Raw genomic sequence first — 23493 nt, 5'->3', positions numbered from 1 at the left:
TGTCCAGACTGAAGAAGCTTGCTGGTGAAACTGAAAAAGAAGTTTTGAAACCTAAACATTCTCTACGTCAAGGAGTTACAGAAACAACTCGAGTATATGAACGAAAGTGTATCTTTTGTGAATGCAGTAACAAGTGTCTAAAAGGTAGTAAATCAACAGGAGAAACTTTGATTCAGGCAGTAACCTCCATGCAGATGTGACACTCAGAAATGTTGCTACCCAGAAAGATGGCACCATGTGTCATGTTACAAGAAGTACACAAAAATAAGAACTAGCTCCTCCAAAGATTCCAATTTCCAGGAAGATGACTACAAAATCATATTAGTCTTGGCACTGCAACTCTTGTACATGTTTATCGGAGTTAACTTGTTCTCAAACCCTCGTATTGTGTCCTTACTAGACCTTACTTCAAAAGTTGTATCTGCCATGAATGATGAAGGAGTTGAAGACATTCGACCATCCACGAAGAAGCATATCCGCAGAAACCTTGAATTAGAATTTGGGGACAACTTGCACTTTTTCTCAGCAGATGGTAACAAAGTCTATGTTAGACCACATAACCTTTCAGCGGACAGTATTTCTAATGAATATTCAAGTGTGAAAGAAAAACTTGACATATATTCAGAAAGCAAAGAATGTGAGCAGTTGATTGTTCAGGTTGCACTTGTCTTGAGAGATAAAATAACACAAAATATCAAAGAGCAGGCCTGGCCACCTCATCTGCAAGAGCTGACTGATACAGATACAGCTGCTGAATTTTGAGCTCCTATGCAGACAACAGTCTGTCACCTCTGACAAAGTTCAGCAGCTGTCATTCTCATTTGGTCAGGACATCATCAGCGCTGTTACACATTCACGGGTCCTTACTCCAAAGTATATTCTCTGACACTGGGCTACAAAAATACTGACTGGCAATGTTGAACTCATTAAGACATTGAATCGTCTTGGACATGGGCGTTCACATACAAAACTACTGGAGATAGATACTGCCATATGCATGGTAAGGATGCAAAATGAAGATAAAATCCAACCAGCTCTTCCATCTTTACACAACTACACACCCCAAGTGTACTTGCCTTTGATAACATTGACAGACAGGAAGAAACAGTGGAGCAGGCACCTCCCATCGTGTCAATGGGATTATTGTTCAACCTCAAACACAGCCATGTGTACCAGAGACAGAGAGAAAGTCAGTTGTTGACAGAAAGGAGAAAAGGAAAACATTAGATGTAACTGAGCAGCTCCGTCCAATGTACATCTCTACCAAGAGAGAGGGCCCGCCACCGTTAAGTATATCAAACCTACCACTTGAAGATGTAATGGATAGGGCAAGGCAGAGAAACCTCCTGCGGTTGTTGGCACATCTCCATGATACTGCAAACCAAACGATAAACTCTTGGACTGGCTTCAGTACCAAAACCAAAGACGATGTAATGCTCAAGCCAGATAAAGTGGGATACTTTACCTACTGTCAATGCACTGGCAACAGAATTGTCAACTGTGCAAGAAATTCTCTCCCAGGCAGTCTGCATTCAACAGAGACTTGGTCTGGACAAGATTGCCTTAGTTACAGATCAGGTTCTCTACGCATAAGCAACCGAGGCTGTCTGGAAGCAATGCCAGAGATCTGAGAGTATCCAGTTGATGATGGGAAGTTTTCATATTATCTGCAACCTGCTGTCGATAATATGGAAATTGTTTCGATATGCTGGACTTCGAGACCTAGCAGTGGAATCTAGCGTGATAGCTATAGGGTCAATTGACATCGTACAGGAGGGTAAGTGGTATAACAGAGATGTCCGCCTCCGCAAGTTGACATATAAGGCTCTCATGTGAATCGCGAGGAAGGGTTTCACTGAATGGCTTGAAAGCAGTTGCACTTCAGAACTGACACATTTAGATGAAACACTACGGGTTGTGATGCTGATGCATGACGACACTTGTGTGGCTTCCCTAGAATCTTGTCTGGCTAATGAATCTTGCCAGAGGGTCCTGAATTTGTTAAAGAGGTTATTTGGACAGTCTGAGGCATGAAAGGGGGGGGATCTCACTTCTTTTTGGATGATGTATGCTGACATAGTAGAGACTTTTTCTTATTTTCCCATAGTCTACAGGGATAAGACTTTGAAAACCTGAATGAGACATTAAGTACATCAGAGCTCATAACCTCTTCAAACAGCTACCCATTCTTCTGCTACTACACCTTAATTCAACTGATCCCACTCTTAAGCCATCACGCGATGGGTTATGTCACCAATCCAAGACAAGACATGCTGCCGACTCCGACAGGTTAAATTACAATGTCCCACAGCAGGCTACCTGGGTACAGGTAAGGTTACTTGTTCCATTAAAGGCTAGTTCTCAGTGTTATGAACAGAGACACTTAACACAGAGGAGTATTCTATCACACAATGGCAAAAAATACTAATTCCTTAAAGTACTGGTTGATGAATTATCTTGATTGTTTTACTCAATATTTTTACCAAATATTTAGAATCCACAGGGATTGTTTCTTAAAAATCATTTAGCCTCCTTATTCAATGTCCCATAGAACAAGCCATTAAAATTTCTGCCCAGGTGCTGAGAGAATTGGCTCCTTTCACTACTGAAATAGCAATAAAACCAGAGGGAAGAAAGCCATAAATGATGACAATAAATGATTTACAAAAAAAAAAAAAAAAAAAAAAAAAAAAAGGAATGTTGGTCGGAGGAGGCTGCAAAGAGCCATAGGGGCTAGCAGCTACTGAACTGAACTAAGAAAAACCATTATTAACATCCCTTATCTACATCACCTACAAATGTGAAATTTCTGCAATAACCATCAGTGATGATAAGCAGTCCCCAGTTTGCAACAGGGGTCCCATCCCTACACCGCATCGTAAGCCAGAAATCATCGTACACCGAAAAATCCTTAGGGCGTCTTGAAAATGGCATAACCTGCATTTTGATATTTTGATTGAGTTTTTCATCAAAAAACCTCCAAGTTTTAACCATTTTGCCATTTTGGAGCCATATTTCTTCCATCGGATTGGCATCGTATGCGTTGTAACCCCAGAACGTGCGTTGTAAACCAGGAAATAATATCTGATAATTGTGTCTTCTTATTGATTTTGGCCTACCTTATTTGTTGGAGTACAAGATTTGGCTCAACTTTACATTCCTTGATGGGGTGTTCTCTAGAACCTCTGTTGTTTTTAGTCATACCTAGTAACAAGATTGAGGGATTAGAATAAGAGGAAGTGAAATATATAGCAAATTCTATTCTTGTTACAGTAATGCACGCGCCCAAATATCAAATGAAGATGCCATCAGCCTTGACATAGATCTGAGACAGATCAGGAGGTAGCAGCGTAATTAGTGGAGTATGAATACCTAAAGCAAAACCACAACTCTGTTGATTAGTCAAATTCACACTATATTCTCCCACAGACTTTGCTTTGCATGGATGACATAATACTTAGCCTACATGATTTAAAGATTCTTAATGTTTGACAATACTTAAGTGTCATCTTGATCCCAAAGCTTTCTTTTCACAGAACTTATATGACATAAGAATGAATGGTGCCAGATAATAAATACTGTGCTGTTCTAAGTCTTCATTTAAGATTTTTGGAGCTTCTACTGTCCTGACTAACTTTCCACACTTCTCATCAACACAATCGCAGTCTTTGAGATCTAAATCTATTTTTCCAGCAGCCAGACAACATATCTCTCTACGACTGTAGTCATACCTTACCACATCTCCATTTTCTTCGCCAGCGTTTGCACAACTGTTGCAAAGAGCACTGTAGTAGAGGCTATATATAAACTAACATCATATAGTTTGCTTTTTTACTAATAAGATACTTTTATTTACCAAAAATCTATCATTCTCTTGAAATGTTGTTGCTACCAGTACTTTTTCTTTCTCTCCAGTTAGCCTACCACTAGCTCTGTTTGGCTTCAAGTTGGTTTTCAGTCTTCCCATCTCCATTCCACTCTTTCTCCCTTGAATTTTTCCTTTGATTTTGTTACTTCTAAGTCATCAGCATATATTTATTCCCTGGGGCCTCCATTTCTCCATTCCTTTGTAGTTTTCTTCATTAGGAAGACAAACAAGAGATGGTGGTACCAATGTCAGATGCTTCATCTTCTGTTCTATCGTTATTAGAACAAATAAAGATGTCAACATTATCTTGCAATCTTTACACAGCACTTTTGACCAGACTGATCACATATACATTACAGCATTACGCACCACCGCCTTGGTTATTTTATAACAAGCACTGGTGCTTTTGCATACCATACAAATAATATATTCAGTAATTTACTTCTACTTGTTTATCTTTTTTTTTTTTCACATAGCACTTCATTCTAGCAAGAACAGTACCATTAATATTAATAGCACTGAGTCACTGGCCTTTCAATCGGAAAAGTTAAGAGGCAGGGGTATGGAGCTTGCAACTTCATCTCTTGAAATTTGCAGAAGGATGATGCCTACTTGTATCACTCCTTCTGTGCGGAAAAAAGGATATGGCGCAAAAAATACTAATCACAGCAGCTGCATACCATTACAGTAGTATCTGAAGCGAAGAGGCATCAACGTGGAGGACTTCAAAATTGCAAAAGTGAGCCCTTCAGGCATAAAATGTCTCTAAAGGTCTTTGTTCAGGATGAAATATAATCATGAAATGACAACTAACACTAAAGTTGCATCTACAATGCTCTGGGTCTTACTGATTACATTTTAGATATGAAGGAAATATGTCTTGAAACCTTCAGCAAAGCTAGTACAAACTGTTGATAAAAAACTCTATAGAGTACAGTGTCTCATCCTGCCAGGCTCCCTGTGGTGATCCCAATCAGCACCTACAGCTCAGATTATCCTACAGTAAATGTTTAAAACTCATCACAAGTGATTTTCAGACCACTTCCACTCTCAGACAACCTCCTTTTTCTTTCCTTCAAAACAACCCACTATGTTATACGTGTTGATGGCAATGTCACCAAGGTCTTCACCAACACTGACTGTCAGTGAAAAGATGTTAGCCTACGCTAGGTAGACCTAACTGACATGGGGAATTAGGGCTAGCAAAATCCTTCATACCAAAGATACCTTCTAAACAGTGATACTGCACTGTACTCATCCTGCCACTCGTCTGTGACTGAGATCCCCCACAAAGCTTATGTCAAACTGTAATCAAATCAAAACATTCAAAATTCTTTCTTCATTCTTTTCATTTGCACAGACACACCATCACATGAATTCAAAAAAAAGTGGAACCATCAGTGCCACAAGAAAGTAGAACAGCCAAACCCTGGACAGGAAAACATGCATACACAGACCTCCTGATCTTTTGATCACTACAGCATACACTTACACCAAATATAAATAGAAAATGCCGTTCTGCACTAATGACCTCTGCTAAGCACTTGGACCTTGCTTAGTATTGAATATATGCCAATTAGTTCACTATAAATGGCTTGAGCTGATTGGTTTATTGATGCAGAGCAGGTTGAAAGGAAGGACAAGCGAAAGTTCCAAAGTTGAATTGCCCTCAGTAGTAAGGTTGTCCTTCCTTAGGAGGTAAGCAATCTGAGAGACATGAACGAGAGAGAGAGATGACCATATTTATAGTGTAATCATTATTTAGTCTTGTATGAAACTTGCTGTTTAGGATTCCTATTAAAGAACATATGGTATAGTATAATGTATACAGTACTCTATTTTTCATGAGTCTGAACCCACACTCACTCAACAGACAGTCCAATTCAGTTGGTATTAGAGATACAACAGCTTCTCCCAACCTGTGTGCTTACAATGGAAAATGGATGCACAATGAAAAGTGTGATATACAATGGAAAGGTTAAAGAGACATAGTGCAGTTGCATTTCATTGTGTTCACCCTAGACTTTTTGCTTTACTTTTCTTTTCTATGGCTTTGTAGACGGTACATATGGACGTAGCAGAGATGAGAATGCTGAGATGGATCTACAGTATGTCGAGGAGGGTAGAATTGGGAATGAGCATATAAAAGGGTCAACAAAGGTGGTCAAATATCAAAGAAAGTGCAGGAGGGAAGACACATGGCGTGGGCACCTACCAAGAAGGGAGGAAGACCATATTGGAAGGCATGCTATGGAGATGGAAGTGCAGGATAAACGAAGAGGAGGACCAAGAAAGAGATGGAGAGATTGTGTGAGGGAAGACTTGAGGGAGAAGGGATTTGCGACGACCCCGTATAGAAACAGGACTAAGCTGAGAAGAACAAGATGGCTATGTGCACAGTATTCCTTATTTTTAAAGAAAGCACAGTAAATATATTCCATACTATAGTCTGCAACTTTTGTGAATCCATTGTATGCGTTGATGCTGCAATTAGCTAAATAACACGAATAAGTAGTTGGGGTATCATGATCAAAGTCCTGAGACATGGGCAAAATAGGCATTTGACACCCCAGGAATTAGGCCTTCTAAGGAGGAATTCCCTTCTTAATGCTTTCATATTAAATTTTGCATTAAATTATTTATGTGGTTTTAAAAGCACCTTTTGATGGTGATATAGGCCTAGCCTAATTTGACACCATCCACACACCAATGTTATGGAAGGTCTTGCATCGCTACAGCTTCCTATTAGGACCTAAATACATAAAGCTAACTGAAATTATCCATGAAACACATATACAAGGCCAATGTTGATGGGTCTTACCAAGTAAATTTGCAGTAAATAGTGAGGTGCTAGAAGGAATACCGTATTATTTCTGTTATTTCACCTTTGCTATTTGCTCCTCTAATAGATTCAGATTCCATAATGAAAAAGTGGAGTAGTAACAGAAAATTACTGACAGATCATTCCAATGCTGCTGTTATAATCACCAAAACAACACAATATATTCAAAGCTTGCGTAATAGAATGTACCATATATCATTCAAAGCTTGCATGATAGACTGCAACACGTATCTAAACAGGTGAGACTTAAGATAAATCTAAGAAAAACATAACTAATGCTGAGTAGGCCTATACGCAAAGGGATAAAATAACTCTAAACGAAAAAAAGGATTCATGACGCTGAATCACTCAAATATTTAGAAACAATATCGAATGCAAATTCCCTAGCGTTGTGATATCGTACAAGACTGAAACTGGCAAATCACACAATGGACAGGCTGAATAAGTTTTGGAAATCCAACAGACAGAAATTAATTACAAAATTAAGATTATACATAAGTCTAGCATGATTTGTATTACTACAGACAAGTTTCAAAAGGAATACAGTCAGTTGGCAGGATACCAAAAGGGAAATCGTGAAAGTCCCATATTTAGCTACAGGAAATAATGATGGAGAAATGGAGATGTCTTGGACAAGTCCTTCACACAACCGCTGGGAGTGTGACAGTGTCAGCTGGGCTCTTGTGGCCACCAAAAGAGCTGGACAACCCAGACTTACTTACATGAGAACTATGAGATGGGAGGCTGGGGATTATTCAACATATGTGAGAGATAAAGCACATGAATAACATTAGTGGTGGAATTTCAGAGCCCTTTGTGTCAAAACAACAGCAGAGATAACGATATGACGAACTGGTAAACAACATTATTATTATCTCATTAATGTCTGCACTTCCTTGGAAAAGTTACAGAGGACACCCTGCCTTAAGCTAGACATTTTCCTACTACTGCATATGCCTTTAAATGCATTTCACAGTTTTCGACGAATCTTTCAGACATACAGAGAGAGAGAGAGAGAGAGAGAGAGAGAGAGAGAGAGAGAGAGAGAGAGAGAGAGAGAGAGAGAGAGAGAGAGAGAGAGAGAATATTGTCCAAAACATAGTAGTATATATTAAGGGCTTAAGAGAATGGAAAACTTAAGCTTCTGACATTCTTTTCCATGCTTTACAAAACGCACCCTATTGCATCATTCTGTAAAAGGACTACGGCTGTTAAGAGCTGCATGTCCCTCCGCCAAAGATTGTTTGGCCAATGGAGAATATGAATTTCAGCCTTCTGGTAACAAAGACAATGTCGTCCAACATTCTTCTCATGTAAAATACATACCCAAAGCGTAACTGGGGTTCAGCTATTATATCTGATCCTGGTTGTCTTCTACGAATACAGAAAGACTGACAGACTGGAGATACGAACAGGATGCAACTTGCATCACATCAACTTTCAGTAGGACACATTATACTTCCTACCTCGCCAGACAGGGCGGCACTAGTATAAATGTATTCGTGAGTACCTACTCTGTGCAAACCACCTGCCTACACTATTGTCCAGTTTCACACGTAAACCAAAGTGGTCCAGGAGGAGCACAGTCCCTTTGGCCTTGAACAATAAAGCTTGCCAATTGAGATATGGTTGTGAGATATCAAACCTTATTGCAATAAGGACTTATAGGCTTGTACCCCACTTCCCATACAAGTTATGGGTTGGGGTGGAGAGGCCACTAGCTAAGTGCTTTCTAATTTACGCTGCATAAAGTTAGGTTAGATTTGTCGGTCTTGGGGGCTGGTGCTCTAAGTTGTGCATTGTTAAGGTACTGATAGCAAATATGAACACAGAATCTACCAACTGCTTATCTTATGATTTATGCATTTTTTACCATTTCTGTTGGTGCAGTTAACTCATTTTTGGTTATCCCCACCTCAAAACCCTCACTTTCCATTGGGTCACCCAATACAGTAATTGTTAGAGACAGGCATCGGAATTAAGAAAAAAAAAAAAAGTGTGGTTTGCAGCAACAGTAATTATAAAATATGATTAAAATATAAGATAAACTGGAAAATACCCACTTCGAGTGTTTGACAAGAAACTGATACATCATAGGATAACCAGTAAAATTTTATGAGTTGCCAATAACACTCCAGCCAGCCACTTTTGCATGAAAAATCAATTTAGGTTTTTCATGCAAAAATGGCTAGGAAATGATAGGATACTAAAAGAACCTAAAAATACTGACCCAACATAACCTTGGGGTGTTTACTGTTTACAATTTTGTCGTGTTAGCTACGGGGGGAGGGGGGGGCGGTATTGTCTTACCTTATAAATCATAATTTGACTAATTTTCAATTTATTATTTGAGCGTAGTGTTTATGGGGTTCAAAATAACGAGAATGAAGAGCTCTTTTCAAAAATGGAGGTTACAATTTCATATTGTTTATTGGCAGCTTATAAAACAACATATACCAGATAACCACCAAGCATAGCCTAGGCCTAAGGCCCCAAGCATGTTACACCCTAGTGTGGAGTTCCACACAGACTTCAACAAGTATGGTAAATATGATATAATTGGTAACTGGGCTATGCATATCAACAAGCAGAGCAAATTTATTTGCAACTTACTGATCATGCTGATATTTAAGCATAGGCCTACATCCGACTATTTAATAATGTACATGAAGTATCGACGGTCTACAGATTAAAGGGTAATTTTTCGGAAAACTCCAGCCAGCCATTTCGAAAGACGCCAGCTAGCCATCTTTGCATGAAAAACCATTTTGGGTTCTACATGCAAAAATGGCTAGGAAATGGTAGGGCACTAAAAGAACCTAATAATACCAACCTACCGTAACCTAGGGGTGTTTACTGGTTACATTTTTGCCGTATTACCTATGGAGGGGGGGGTGAGGGGCTGGTACTGTCCCACCCTTTAAGACGTAATTAATTTGATTAATTATTTTTCTCTGTTATTTAGCATTTGCGAAGGTTATGCATTGAGAAGAAATTTTTTGTTTTGTATTGAGAAATTTTTTGTTTTGATGTGATTTACCCAAGAAAAATATATATTATAAAGTGGGAGGTGGCTGGAGTCTTCCGAAAAATAACCGATTAAAGAACTAGCTATCTTTCTTGCGACACAATTAGTCTATTGAAAATGACAGACAAAACAGATTGGCTTGAACTAACCAGTACGGAAAAGGAAGCTTTAAAGCACATGGAGGAGAAAAAGCACAGGAGAAGAAAAGCACAGGAGAAGAAAGGTATAGGAGAAGAAAAATCACAAGAGAAGAAAATGCATAAAAGAAAACACAGAAGAAAATCACAGAAGAAAAAAGGTGACAAAAAGAAGAAAAAAAGCACAGAAGAAATGAAAAAGAAATGACACAGGAGAAGAAAAAGCACAGAAGAAAAATCACAGGAGAAGAAAAGGCACAGAAGAAAAAGCATAGAAGAAAAAGCACAGAAGAAATGACACACAAGAAATGACACAGGAGAAGAAAAAGCACAGAAGAAAAATCACAGGAGAAGAAAAGGCACAGAAGAAAAAGCATAGAAGAAAAAGCACAGGAGAAGAAAAAGCACAGGAGAAGAAAAAGCACAGGAGAAAAACACAGGAAAAGAAAAGGCACAGAAGAAAAAAACACAGAAGAAAAAGCACAGAAGAAGAAAAAGCACAAAAGAAAAAGACACACAAGAAATGACACACAAGAAAAAACACAGAAGAAAAGGCACAGAAGAAAAAGCACAGGAGAAGAAAAAGCACAGGAGAAAAAAAGCACAGAAGAAATGACACACAAGAAATGACACAGGAGAAGAAAAAGCACAGAAGAAAAAGCAAGAAAAAGCACAGGAGAAGAAAAAGGTCAGCAGAAAAAGCATACAGAAAAAGCAAAGAAGAAAAACCATGGAAGAAAAAGCACAGAAGAAAAAGCATGGAAGAAAAAGCACAGAAGAAAACCACAGGAGATGAAAAAGCACAGGGAAAGAAAAAGCACAGAAGAAAAAACACAGAAGTAAAAGCACAGAAAAAAAAAAGCAGCAGCAGCAGCAGCAGCAGCAGCTTAGAACCCTGTATAGCTACACCTGACGAACTGGCAGCCCTACCGTCGGCCAGACCCGCCTACATCAGGAAAAGGCAATTCTAGAGATCTACGACTGCAAGCCGGTAGGTCTAGAGTACTCACCCCCAAAGGCAAGGCAGAGATGGAGTAAGGGGACCCATTTTGAGAAATCTGGTGACATCTTGTGCAACGACGACGGCCGTATTTTAGACACATGGCCTCATTCTTTGCATGGATGGAAAACAGTCAGAGAAACACTTTTCTTTTTTTTTTTTTTTGGGGGTTGTTCCTCGGCACTCGGCAATTTCTTGCTTGCTTGCTTGCTTGCTTGCGATGTTGCTGCTCTCCGAGGGGTTACTTTACGGACAGGGGTTGGTGGGGGAGGGGGTAGACTTCCAAATTCTCACCCTCTGCTCGATCGAATGTGCGGGCGGTGGTGGTGGTGGTGGTGTGAGGGGGCGGTGGTGTTAGCAGCTATGTCTTGGGGAGGGGGTCCAAGTTCAAGAATGAAAAAATCAATCTAGCCAAATGGTGCTTTTCTTTCCAAACAGTTTTTCAAGCAACGCGTGGGGGCTATACTGATGTCAAACCTGTGAAAATATAAAAAAAAAAAAAAGATCCCAAATTGACGTAAGTACCCGTTTATTAAGAACCGTGGTAGGGGTATTTCTAAAGCGTTGCCTCCCGTGCTTTTGACGTGGTTCTCTCTCTCTCTCTCACCAAAAAACGGACCCGAAAGTGGAAAATATCGCTTTCTGAACACGTATGATTCAACCGGGGCATTTATTCCGGAGACGAGAGATGCAAAATATTGAATATTTTTCCTTTCCCCACCATCATCACCACTGCTTGCAGCAAACCTTCGGTCTCAAGCTATTAGGCAACGCACAATACCTGAGCTATCCTTCCTTCGCACACTTTCCTTATCCACACAGGACTCACAGTTGTCACACAATATCAAAAATTAATAAAGCCTCAAGAAGGGCAACGACACAAGCTAAATATTGAAAGAGGGCTAACGGAAAACACACGACACCCGACCTCTCGCACGGATGGAGGCAGACTGACTATATAGTCTGCCTGCTGCCTGTCTGGGATTCTCGGTTGCAATTCATCAGAAATTTGGTTTGCATTTTTACCGGTATTCAGCATCACTAACCAATGCGTAATACACTTCTTCGTTTGTGAGTGTTTTTATTGTTTCTGAATTGGCCAGGTATTCTAGTATAACATTTATTTACACTGTATTAGTTTAATATATTTCCAAAAATCCAGGAATTGGCACCTCACTCTAGCTGAGTAGACACGAGTGTTCTTTTTTTCTTTATTTCTTTTCCTTACTTTTGTTACCAGAAACTGTACTAGACGCAGTATATTATAGTATCACGAATATATCGATATTAACTGGTATACAAGTTCATTTGATAATGTCTTGTGCGAGTGGATAACAGTTATGTACTGTAGGCTGTTCTAGACTGAAAAGTCTTGCCACAAAATCTGAATTGGCTGCTTACAGACTGGAATCATATTTATTTTAACGAGACTTTCATCTACTACGCGCAAGACAAAATTTATATTTAAAATGAACTAAATACTAAGCGAAGCGTCAATGGGCCACTCAGAAATACTATAACTTTACAAATTCTAAGTCATAGAACATATACCGTATATACATATAATATATATATATTAAATAAATAAATATGTATGTATATATATATATATATATATATATATATATATATATATATATATATATATATATATATATATATATATATATGCGTGTTTGGATAAATTATTAATAACACTAACCGAAATTAACACATCGGTACGACTTGAATGTTGATAGAAATATACTTGTGATGACAAGCGTATGTCACAGTGACATTTAAACCACACACACTAAGTTATGAGGGAATGGCACGAGTGTGAAAGCAGTAGAAAATTATAATACACACACTGACAATGTGCGCTGGGCGAGTCCACGTTCCCAGACAGGGAGGTTCATGTGCATATGTGGCTGACTGCTTGACTGGCGTCGCCATTCACTTGCAATGCTCGCATGAACTTGACGATGACTAGCCGGCGAGTGCGCAGACTTACATTTACACGTGTTTCAGCTGGCAATAACGACTGTATGCAGAAATCGGAGGTGTTTTAATGAAAAATTGACCATATTTTCAGTCCAGATGTGATAGCCGTGCCTTAAATTTTTCTTCACACACCTTAACTATCCCTGTGCTTTTTTCTAACATTTATTGAGGATTGTATAAATAAACTCTTGTAAAACAGGCAGATGCTTTGTGAGCTATAATTGACAAATTGTAGTTTATAAAAGTAATGCTTCGGCCTTGATAAAGGAACCGATTAGAGAAAATGGCACGTTAGAGTTATTTTTAGGTAGAATTAGCTGGGTAACGTCGTTTTGCAATTGGGCTCTTTTTTATGTAAAAGTGCTGAAGAATGACATATCTCAGGAAAATCTGGTAGGGAAACATTATAGTTCTAGGTTAAACGTGGTCACCGGAAGTCGCAATTTTATGCTAATTTGTCAGCCTCTATTTCAAATGAGCGTCTATGGCCTCTGATGCTTAACACTAGCTAAATTGAATAATCTATCAATCTTTATGCAAATATTGCCGAACAGTGAAGTGAAAACTGCTACTAGTTTGTGCAAATCTTTCCACACAGTTGTGAATGTCGCGAACGCAGTGCAGTTGCACTTTTCCCTATCTGCAACAATACTTTTGACTGAGGGTGGCTCCACGCCTACCGACCACACATGGGCGCCCGCACGTAGAGGTAAGAGGGACCACTTGCCCCGGCCCCTGAAATCCTGGAAAAAATCATATATATAGACGCTGATACTGTTTTTGGAATTAACCTGTTAGTTCAATGGGTCAAAAGTGTTTGTCTATTTGATACCGGAAACCATCCATGTATTCATTAAGATTTGCCGCCCATGAGACCATACCGCCCTTCCCCCCTCCCCCCACTCAATAAAATATAGAATTTAACGAGAATTTCGAAAACTGCGGTAACAATCGGCTATTAAAGAAATTTATCACGTAGAATAATTTACTCAACTTTTCATCAAATTGATGGTATATCCTAAAACTTGATATCCTTTGCGCTCCCAGAAGAATGAATCTTTGTGTGGTTTCTTTGTTACCCACAAACTTTCTGTTTATGGTATGAAGTTTCATATCTCCTGTGAAGTGTACAGTTGTACCACACTACTGGCTCTTCTCAAGTGGGTTTGAAAACTTTGGAGAGGGACCGTCTGCGTAGGTATCTATGACATGCTGTGGCCCTGCCGTACTTTTCTGAGATCTATCGATATTAGAGGACTTCTCCTTGTACAGGTACACGACAAAGAACTCCTTCTACAGCGCTGGATCTCGCCATCTGGTCCTGGGCTGTCTGCTGCATCAGACCAAAGTGCATTAGCCAGAGTTAGTGAATTTGCTAGTAGCTTTCGCAGTGCACTTTGATGCAACAAGCACCGGGGGCGTAGCAAGGAATTTCTCTGAGTGGGGGCCATAGTCAGGACTGGTCTGTACATGGGTCTTACAGTAAGAGTCTGAAAAAGTAGAAGGTGAATTTGAAATAATGAAAATAACCTAATAGCATAGCAATACATTAACATAAGAAACAAGAAACAAAGTATACAATGAAGTGGTGCAGTAAACATGATAATGTACAAATGAGGGTCAGTATTTTCTGTACTTTATATCAGGCATTACCAAATGCAATAGGCTACTGATATATATATATATATATATATATATATATATATATATATATATATATATATATATATATATATATATATATATATATATATAAAGACTGTACAAATGAAACGTTGGAGAAAAGCAATCAGACATCACGCTACGGCCTGATAGGGACTTCTCTAGCATAACTTCCTTTTTCGCTTCCTTCAGAGCTCAGAAAATGCTCCCTGCTTCTTCAAGAACCAGTAACCGTACCAGAACACACGATGACCAAGAAAGCAAATGATTCATTGTCATACGTTAAACTTCTATTTTCATCCCAGGCGAATATCTTGAAATCTGTCAACAAAACAGAAAACAAATATCTTCATAACAGACGCTGGAGCCAGGTATAGTCGAGGATGTCCTCTCGGAAGTCGAACTGTTATCGGTGTCAATGGACACTTCCTTTTCTCTTATGCTTTATATTGTGCTCGCACTGTTCCTTGAAAATTTTTACATGCATGTTTGTAAAAATTAAGAAAGCAATCTATGGGATGCTTTTGAAACACAAGGTGGGCTAATCATTCTTCTTCTTCTTCTTCTTCTTCTTCTTCTTCTTCTTCTTCTTCTTCTTCTTCTTCTTCTTTCTTCCCATTCTAGCATAGCTTAATCAATGGCGAAAACATTCTGACTGGGAGATTATTTTTTTTTTAATGGAAGGATACTGGGATTTGCTTGAGCCAGATTGATTTTTTTTCAACAGGACAGATTATTTTTTTATATTTTTTTAAAACAGTACAGTTAATTCTAAAAGTCTTTCCTTTTCTGTTGTGAGGTTCAATACCATACAGTTTCCTGGGAGCTATTGCAGCGGTAATTGAAACACGAAACTTCAGAAGTTCAAACTGAGTGCAAATGCGATTTTTTTTTTTATTGAGAAGGTTCATATGAGTCCCATTTTCTGGTTAGGTGGCTTTCACTATTGGGCTCTTGAAACTGTGGCATTTTGATCGTCCAAATAGGGCTACTACTACTACTACTACTACTACTACTACTACTACTACTACTACTACTACTACTACTACTAATAATAATAATAATAATAATAATAATAATAATATCAGCGTTTTGTTGTTCTGGCAGCTTCTAGAGAGAGAGAGAGAGAGAGAGAGAGAGAGAGAGAGAGAGAGAGAGAGAGAGAGAGAGAGAGAGAGACCCCATAGAACAAGTCTTAAAGCGTAAACAAAATTCGCTTATAGATATAATATGTATATATATATATATATATATATATATATATATATATATATATATATATATATATATATATATATGCCTGTTTACTGTAATTTATTAGTTAGTTTAATATTTTTTAAGAGGATCCACAAAAGAAACGAAGAAATTTTAATAAGCCAGAGCACATCGGCCCTGAGAGGTGCTACAAAGGCAACATCGGTATGGGGTCAGACGGGGCATACATTGAACCAGTTTAAAAGAGTTCCAACCGGATTTGTTTTCTTTCAAAAGATTCTTGGTGCACTGTTCTCGGAGACTGATTATTACAGTTATAATATCCGGACCCACGGTTGACCTGGGAATCTGTTTAGCGGTGGCTGTCTGGCGGTCGGTCTAACTGGATTATCCTTCTAATAGAGGATTCAGGGGGGGTGTTATCCACGTCTGCCTTCCAGTGTATTTCTGATACCGAATAAACTTTTTGCCTTCCAGTGTCCTTCTCACACCGAATAAACTTTCAAAAAACACAACAAAATATTTTTCAAAGCCGTGGGAATAACAACAAAAGGGATTTAACCAACAAAATTAAAATCCAGTAGGTAAAGAGCATTAAGAACGTAACCCAAATCATCGAATCTAATAACCAGTCTTGAGACCTTGCTAAAAGCCTTTTTTTCTTTTCATATGCAAGAACTATAGGGAGTGATCTTTTTCAGTATCTACAAAATAAAATAGAAACTGAATCCGGCGTACACAAGGTTCCATGCGGAGATTGTAAAAAAGTTTATGAGGGACGAACTGGCCGTTCGCTATCGCATAGATTAGCAGATCACGAAAGATCTCTCAGGTACGGCCTCAAAAAGTTCGGCAGTCCTCGTCCACCTTAGAGATATGGTTATTGAGTTATTGCAGGTGAATCATCTTTACGATTTAAAAGCGTTTGTCCTTACAAAGTCAAGATTCTGGAATCAGCTTTCGTTAGCCAAACAAATAACACAAACTTGTCAGTAAGGCAGACATCATGGACGATACCTCCCCGACTCCGTATTGGGGAGGGGGGGAGAACAGTTTAGTGCCGACAGTGCACCTCATGCGGTCCACTATAGGATTACGTAAGGTTCTTTGCAGCGTGCCTTCGGCCCCTATAACCCCTTTCGTTTCTTTTACTGTACCTCCTTTCATATTTTCTTCCATCTTACTTTCCACCCTCTCCTAACAATTAATTCATAGTGCAACTGCTTTGAGGTTTTCCTCCTGTTACACCTTTCAAACCTTTTACTGTCAATTTCCGTTTCAGCGCTGAATAACCTCATAGGTCCCAGTGGTTGGCCTTTGGCCTAAATTCTATACTAAAATTAAAAAGATGCTTCCTCGAGTCTTACTAAAAGGACAATCCAGCCATATAGCCACGCTAAGCAAAATCCCCAGGTCAGCCCTGTAACCCAAGCAAGGTCTAGACTATATAACTGCAATCTATCTCCAAGAACAGCACGCAATGAATCCCCTGGAAGAAAACAAATCTGACCCCATATAAATACTGCATTTGTAGCACCTTCTCGGACTTTTCACTCGTTTTATAGTGCAGTCTAAACACTCTTGGATGCCATATAAATATTGCCTCTAGCAAGGTCCCTCAGTGTTCACCGGGACGAGAGGCCAATGTGTACTCGGCGAAATATGAATATAGCGGCTTATTAAGGTTTGTTTGTTTCTCTTGTGGGCCTTTGTAAGAATATATATATATATATATATATATATATATATATATATATATATATATATATATATAGGCCTATATATACGTGTGTGTGTGTTTGCCGTAAAGACAGGGATACAAGAAGTGTTACTTTCCTGGTCCTTAGTAAGTATTTTGGTATACGATGAAACCCTCTTGCTCTAATTCACTCTAACTATAAACCACCGCTGTTGACTCTTCTTTAACTGGTCACGCTCAGGTTTTACCTCAGTGAAATCTGCGCCTGTGTGTGTATATATACATGTGTGTGTAAAACTGAATCACGAAAATATGGAGTGTGATGAATATATAAATAAAGACAGAATCCGATAAGGAAAGAGAAACTCTTGAGTGCTGCAAGGCCTTTCGACTTATAGTCCTTTACTTAGCAGACGCCATTGTTCCTCTTTCCTTCGTGGATTTTGTCTTTATATATATATATATATATATATATATATATATATATATATATATATATATATATATATATATATATATATATAGTGTTGCATTACTATATTTGCATACTTTGCTTGGCAACATTGCACTATAACTTGTACTGCAATGGGTCAGTTCACTGTAAGATTTTGTTACATGACACGAAGTTTCATAACAATCATAGAATTTGTATACCCATGGAATAGATCCTATTTAAACGACCCATCTCATTTGAATACAGACGCCTGCAAATTGCAGAGTTGGAAGCTCCCAGACGCGTCCAGGGATGTACCGAGTTTGTGCGCACTTTGACTGAGATATTGCGAAGGCCTGAATACCCAATTAGGACCTGCAGGCGTGATGTGTCCGTCAGTGTCTTGTGTAGGCAGTTGCCCGACGTCATACAATACAACATAACGAACAGCGACAAGTTTCACCTCGGAAAAGGGGCAGTTTGTGAGCATATGGGAATCAGAGAATGACGTTACGTCGCTGAGACTGACTCAAGATTCTCATCTTCGAACTTGCATACACTCCACATGAAGAGTGAAGATAGAATTGAACTGAACTAAACATAGAATTTAGGCCAAAGACCAAGCACTGGGACCTATGAGACCATCCAGCGCTGGAACGGAAATTGACAGTAAGATGGAAGAAAGAGAATATGAAAGGAGGTACAGTAAAAGGAACGAAAGGGGTTGCAGCTAAGGTGCGAAGGCAAGCTGCAAAGAACCTTAAGCAATGCCTACAGTGCACCGCATGACGGCACATCCCCCTACAGAGGATGAGTAAAGACAGACAATAATAATAATAATAATAATAATAATAATAATAATAATAATAATAATAATATTATAATAATAATAATATGTAATTTTATTACTTGCAGTATACAGATATCGTGGCAGAATTTTCCTATCATGATCCACAACTGCTAATACCAGACTTGAAAGATCTGTTGGAATTTCCTGAGCATTCAATTCAGGAACTGGATTACTAACCAAACGCGCAAGACAGAACATATAATCACGGGAAATTAGTCTATTCAGGTTTGACCTCCATCAGTGGTAACCTATTCAGGTGATGATCAGGCTTAGAGAAGTTCAATTTCTGTGGTTGAATGACCAGCCTGTGTAGGGAATATGTTATTGTATCCATATGTATACACACACACACACACACACACACACATATATATATATATATATTATATATATATGTGTGTGCACTGTGTATATATATGTATATATATATGTTTATATTAAACATCATTTGTAGCTTAATGTTTGTGTATATAAAATGTCACTGTGATGTTATAAAATTCATATATATATATGTATATATATATATATATATATATATATATATATATATATATATATATATATATATATATACACATACATACAGGGTGTCCATGAAATCATGGTGCAAGTTTAAAATACTTGTAGCATCGTAACTATACGCGATAAAATTAATCTGTAAAAAGGATAAGATAGAAGAATGATTTAATTCCTTTTATTTGTCTTGTTAATTTTCAACACGTCATCATTACCAATACAAAGGGGAATACGAATTCTGTATTTCTCAGAAAACATTTTCCAGCTGATTTTCAGCAATGCTTTCAATCACATCAGTTATCCTTGCTTTCAAGTCTTCTAAAGATCGAAGCTTAGTTGAATAAACAATACTTTTCACATGTCCCCATAAGAAGAAATCCAGTGGAGTCAAATCTGGCGAACGTGGAGGCCAAAATAATGGTCCATCTCTTCCAATCCATCTGTCAGGAAACTTCTCTTCTAGAAGCTGCCTGACTTGCAGAGCAAAGCGACAAGGTGCACCATCTTGTTGAAGAACTGTTTTCTCTATAAGTTCTGTTTGGTTCAAGTTCTTAATAGTTCTTAATAGTTCAGGTTCTTAATAGTTATTACTGTTTTACCGTTAACAACACCTCCTTCAAAAGAGAATGGCCCCATGATTCGATGCTTTCTCAGGGCACACCAGACATTCATTCTGAGAGAATCTCTTTTCTGTTCAACAGATTCATGTAGCTTTTCAGTTCTCAAATACAGCAATCATGCCTGTTGACCTTGTCACAATGTGGAGTGTTGCTTAGCCAGAGAACATAAAATTATCCAAAAATGAATTATCAGTATTAATTCTTTCACTGAACTGATGACAGAAGGTGAGTCATGATAATCCTCTTCGTCTTGGACTCTTTCTCAGACTTCTTTCATAGGACTGTTGCACAGATGCTACAGTTCCTTCATCAACACATGGTCTACCAGACCGTGGTATAGCAATAACAAAACCTGTTTTCTTAAATGTCTTCATCCACCTGGCTATGCAGTTCCTGTGTGGTGGCTCTTTACTGCACTGGGTTATAAACCTTCTTTGGATAGCAACAGTACATTTTAGCTCAGCCAACTAAAAAACATAGTTTAATTTCTCTTCAAGCGTAGCCATAGGTTAACAGCAGTTCTGAAAAAGAAGTCATTTTTAAGTTTCAGAAATTGTGGAAAATATTTGATAAAACAAATAACAAATAAAACTTCAGATGAACAGCAAAACTAGACACATCAAGCTTTGTTATCCTTTTTACAGATTAAATCTATCATGTATGGTCACGAAGCTACAAGTATTTTAAATTGTGCCATGACTTTAGGACACCCTGTATATATATATATATATATATATATATATATATATATATATATATATATATATATATAATATTTATATATATATACATATATACATTATATATATATATACATTCATACATATATATGTATATATGAATAAATGTATGTATGCATGTGTGTGTGTGTGTGTGTATTGTGTCGATTATAAACGCAGCATTTTATATTCATAATTATTAAGCCACAAATATCACCTAATATCGAATTCACTATATCTTGGGAATAATTTACGCCCAGAGGGAATTATATACATAAGTGCTTCTGTCCCGGCCAGGATCTGAATCACAGTTTTTAAACAAAGGCCTAGGATCGAATCCTGGCCGGGACAGAAGCATTTACATATAATTCCCGTGGGGTGTAAATTATTCCCAAGGTAAAGGAAATGTTCAAGGGTGACCCTTTGCTTAACTCCATACCTGTCAGCTACTTCAGACACAAGTTCCCCTTACCAAGCTCCTTCCTGTACAAACTCCTTTCTCACCTCTCACTAAGCGCCACGGTATCCAACGTCCTCTCCTTGAACAAATCATCTATATCATTACTCCTACTATGGAGAGTAAAATGTGAAATAAAATACAAACTAAGGACATAGGCATGAGGAAAGTACAACAACGGTACAAGATCTTTTTCCTTTACTCTGAGGCCTTTTCTTGAGATTGTCTTGAAGTGAGGACAAAGATCAAGTTTATAAATGAACTCTCGTGCATCCCTCCTCTTATGCACGTCCAAAACCAATTTTCCTTTCTTGGTATCCAAAGATGCGAGAGTGCAGATGCCATTAGCCTCAGGAGACGAGATGCATCTACCACTGAGGTGGGCCTTTCCTCCCATCGAGAGGTCCACAACCTTTCACTAGGTGCTCCTCTGTCTTCGGGCACATTATTATTGTATCTCGAACCACTGGAACTTCCTAAGGCAGCATTGTCCAAGTTGTATACATATGCAGTTTGTCTTTGGTCTAAAAAGAGAGAGGTTGGCTTTTCTCTTCAGACGGATTCACAAACCTCTACCGCCATTTACCATGCTGAGGTTAAATGGAGTTTGAGAAAGATGAACTCATTAAAATCATAGAGTTCAAGAATGGGCAACTTCTCTTACAAAGGAGGTTGATATCTAATAAGCACTATTAAGAAAAGCAAATGATCAGCCACCACTGAATCTATATTTCTATCCAACTTAGTTTTCATTTGAATACAGGAAGTGCTACATCCTATTTCATACAGTACTAATTTTTACGTAACCTACATAGCGTCTTTGTATCAGATAAGTACGGGTATATCTTTAAGAAACTGAATGTAATATTTTGCTTGTCAGTAAATTTTTGCATCAGAGCCGAGTAAGGTAGGGAGGCTTCGCTATAGACGATCAAATTTGCAGTTCAGGGTAAGAGCTAGGCCAGATTTTTTATCGTTTCAGATCAGTCATGAATTTTGCTTAACCGGCACAGCGATAAGTTAGTAAAAAGCTCTTGAATACTCTGGAACACATTTCATAATGTTTTTAAATTCGTATATTCCAAACGTGATGAAAATAATGTTATTTTCCTTTGGGACAATTAGCTTAGATTTATTTGTAATTAATTAGACCCTGTTAATCTGAAATTAATATTATATTAAAATGGCTGCACTGTAACCAGCTGAAAAGCCTTTATACATGTAGAGAGAGAGAGAGAGAGAGAGAGAGAGAGAGAGAGAGAGAGAGAGAGAGAGAGAGAGAGAGAGAGAGAGAGAGAGATATTGTTGACAAGCAAAGGCAATCACCTGTTTGCATTTCGTTGCACACAGTACTACACGTGATATGCAAACGTATAAGGCACTGATAGGCCTATCCCTATGAAACTCATGATACTTGGTAAACCTAGAACAATAACCTGATCATTTATTTGTTTGAAGGACAAGAATAAAACGCGAGTTAAATGGTGTAAATGTAGAGGGATACACATCGTTATTGTAAGGGGATGTAGAACTCGGGAATTGCTTCAGTTAAACATAGGTTTTTTGATTTTTAAACCTGCCAAACCAATACATTTCGAGACTGAACGGTAATATATTACGATTTGATTTCACGCTGCCAGTTGAGAACAAGGAATGTTCCAAATACCCTTCGGTAGATGAAATCTTTTGGCTTATAAAACATCTTATTTTCGCGAAAAACTGGAGACGGCAGTTTTATTAAATGTATGTTTGTTTTCTTTCTAGCAGAACGATCATACGCATTAATCGAGGGTGATGCACATTACACAAAATCGGCAAGTAAGCCCCACCCGCACCCCAATACTCAATCGGCCCAAGTCTTGCTCACTGTCTCCCCCAAAACAGTGTTACCACCTTTATACGTTATTCTCCTGTCATCCTTTATTCCTATAATAACGGGTGGTTATTCTTCCCGTGACCAAAGAACCTCTTATTTGACGTTACACGAAGATATTTAGTGCAATTTCCCTTGTGTAGTTCTAATTTAAGACTGTGAATCATTGGCGAACGAATGTGAAATCCACAACGCGGCATTCAATATGAGCAGATGGAAAGGAATTTCCGCATTTTCGGGGCGCGTTTGAAGATATTAACTAGGGACAGATCAGGTGTTTCTTGGCTTATTGCCGAATTTTAAAATACTATCCAGTATTAAACTATTAATGTCAGATTGTCTTTTGCAGGATTATCTGTCAAGAAGTGTAATTCCGAGAGGGTTCGTTCTAATGCCCGTATTCGGCGGAGTTGTTACAAACGTCCACTTAGAATAACGCATACAAAATTAAACAACAAAATATTTACATTATTTTGGGAAATTAAGCCAGAGGTTAAAATATGATGGAAATTTATCAATACAATCAGAATAAGGTGTTTTCAAGTACCGAATTAAGAACTGCAACTGTTTTGCAACGTGCCGACCATCATA

General features: G+C 38.2%; 1 protein-coding gene across 3 annotated transcripts in view; it reads right to left on the bottom strand.

The window, feature by feature from the left end:
* The window catches only part of LOC136855653 (bone morphogenetic protein receptor type-2-like), a 151533-nt gene extending 139689 nt beyond the window's left edge, over positions 1 to 11844 (bottom strand). Inside the window, exons 1-2 of one of the 3 annotated variants that reach the window (XM_067132854.1) lie at positions 11804 to 11844; positions 10886 to 11352 (exon numbers count right to left, since the gene is read on the bottom strand). The gene's annotated coding sequence lies outside the window, so the exon portion shown is untranslated. Of the gene's footprint in view, positions 1 to 10885 lie in introns of all 3 variants that reach the window. The other 2 variants (XM_067132855.1, XM_067132853.1) reach the window with 2 other exon arrangements.
* Positions 11845 to 23493: the final 11649 nt, after the last annotated feature.

Source organism: Macrobrachium rosenbergii, chromosome 32, assembly GCF_040412425.1.
Source record: "Macrobrachium rosenbergii isolate ZJJX-2024 chromosome 32, ASM4041242v1, whole genome shotgun sequence".
In the NCBI taxonomy this organism is placed as follows: domain Eukaryota; kingdom Metazoa; phylum Arthropoda; class Malacostraca; order Decapoda; family Palaemonidae; genus Macrobrachium; species Macrobrachium rosenbergii.
This window is presented reverse-complemented; position numbering and strand designations above follow the sequence as displayed.